General features: G+C 42.4%; 1 pseudogene; it reads left to right on the top strand.

The window, feature by feature from the left end:
* The first annotated feature begins 261 nt into the window (after window positions 1–261).
* On the top strand, window positions 262–379 carry LOC126426911 (5S ribosomal RNA; annotated as a pseudogene).
* The last annotated feature ends 2,068 nt before the right edge of the window (window positions 380–2,447 follow it).

Genomic DNA, 2,447 nt, shown 5'->3' with positions numbered 1-2,447 from the left:
ATACAAAGTCAACACACAGTAGTTAAGTTTAGATCACAGTTTTCGGTAAAATATCTACAACTAGTGACAGAAGAATAATAGTACACCACAGCAATTAGTTCAAAGAACATGAAAATTTTGAAGAAAAAAGTTCGTAACGTGGAAATGTGTTTATATTTCGTAAACAAAGTTATAAAGCGACCTCCCGCATGTGACCAGATTCGAGGAGACGCGGATACCAACCAAAAACACGAATAACTGTAAGGAATCACATACTTACGTGCCAACGGCCTTGCCGCAGTAATAACACCGGTTCCCGTCAGATCACCGATGTTAAGCGCTGTCGGGCTGGGCTAGCACTTGGATGGGTGACCACCCGGTCTGCCAAGCGCTGTTGGCAAGCGGGGTGCACTCAGCCCTTGTGAGGTAAACTGAGGAGTTATTTGACTGAGAAGTAGGGGCTCCGGTCTCGTAAACTGACATACGGCGGGGAGAGCGGAGTGCTGATCACATGCCCCTCAGAATCCGCATCCAGTGACGCCTGCGGGCTGAGGATGGCACGATGGTCGGTCGGTAGCGTTGGGCCTGCCAGTGCCTGTTCCGGCGGAGTTTAATTTAGTTAACCACTTACTTATGTAAAAATAAGACGTGAACTGTTTTATAATCTACAAATATCGCATATCAAAACATAACCATATAGTTATAGAGTCCACTGAAGGTGCCTTGAAGTAAAAGATGAAGCGTATATGGAACAAATAAAATACACTGCAGCAAGAGAAAGGCGTTTTTATTTACAAAACGAACAAAACTAGTTTTTCATTAAAAGGATGCGATCGTGGAATGGTGGCTGAAAATGTTTTCTCTGAAATAGCATTTTTTCACGTTGCTTGAGAAGCAGTCGCCACCTTGGGCTATGGCTTGTTTTTTGTTTTGTGGGGGCGGAAGGCGCTGGTCGTCACCGAGCTCGGGAAAACATTTCAGTGGTCGTCTCTTTCTGTTTGTTGGAATGCAGCGAACTGTTTCATTCATACATGCCACTTTGTTAGTTAACTTTCTTCTGCTCAGAAGCTTTGGAGCTAGCCCTTCGATTGGCGGAGGAAGGTGAAGGAAATTATAATACCGATCTCTGGAGAGGTGTAGGAGAGGAGTCTTGGGGTGTGCTCTTGTAGAATTTGGCTTTCTTTAAGCGCATTTTGCCAACTTAGAAATTTTCATTTTCTTTTCTTTTTCTTATGATTGTCAGTGAAAAGTGTTGCCCTTTCTTCCTCATCTTCATGATTAGTATGCTGAGGACATCATAATTTGACAACAGCCATATTATCTGGTGTATACGCTAACATTCCTCGTTTGACGAGAACTCAGATACTCGGATTGTCCTGCTTAATCACTGTGCAAAATATGTGGGAGTATTAGGAACATCAAAACGTAGCAGTCAACATCACCGCAAAATGCACCTATGCGGGATTTATTCATTAATGAGTGACGTCAGCATGATATGGCTTACCTGAAGAAACATGTGGACCATCTTCCTCACCGAAGTGAGCCCATTATCGAGGCTGGACAGCGTCTTGCACGGTACTGGCGTGATGTCTCGTGGGGTGACCACTTTTTTCCAGAATGTTTATTTAGTAACCGCACAGTGGTTTGCAGAATCAGGTGTAGATAATAAGCTCAGTAAAATCAGTCATGAAACAAATGAAACTGTATGGTTCCAGAGACCTTTTAAAGTCCCACACGAATGGAAGTTTGTATCAAGGCCGGGATTCGAACCCTAGGTGCTGTTCCAATACAGTTGGAAAGCCTCTGCAATAGTTTTCCAGTTTAGGGGGAATAGTAAGTGAGCTGAGGCGTGAATGGGAATATAGGATGAGGAGGAAGTGTGCTAGGGTAGTCTGCGCAGTTGAACAAAGCCACTGTTCCAGGGTAGCGTAGTGTTTAGCCCATCTGCCTAGTGAGCATATAACACTACTGTCCGCTACTGCTATACCACAACCTTCAAGTTGGGGGCAGTTCGTACAATGAAATTATTTTTATTCAAGCAATTATGGTATGTAGCAACAGAACAGGGTTACCCTCTGAGAGTAATTTCGTTATGTTGACCGTGTTGTACCTAACGGAGGTGGCTTATCGGAATTGAAAGTCAAAATTACGTAAATATTTGAACAATAACAAACAATGTTTTACCTATTTACACCTATTTACACTGTTCAATGAATAAAGAAAACGGTCGCCAGCCTAATTAGTCAAGAGAATGAGTAACATTCTTATTCAAGAACTGAAAATAAGTAACTTCAATGGTCAAACACAGCCTATACTTTTGTCACTCGACAGTGCAATGAACTCTGGCACCACCTGAATACAGTATGCTCATGTTAAGGTTGGAGCTTACAGATCAGAACAAACTATTTACATAAATACAACAGATAACAAAACGCACTATTATCTTGAGGACTTAGTCAAACTGAATG

Source organism: Schistocerca serialis, chromosome 1 (assembly GCF_023864345.2).
Source record: "Schistocerca serialis cubense isolate TAMUIC-IGC-003099 chromosome 1, iqSchSeri2.2, whole genome shotgun sequence".
NCBI classification, from domain to species: Eukaryota; Metazoa; Arthropoda; class Insecta; order Orthoptera; family Acrididae; genus Schistocerca; species Schistocerca serialis.
Note: the sequence above shows the minus strand (reverse complement) of the source record. Positions and strands in the feature narration are given on the sequence as shown.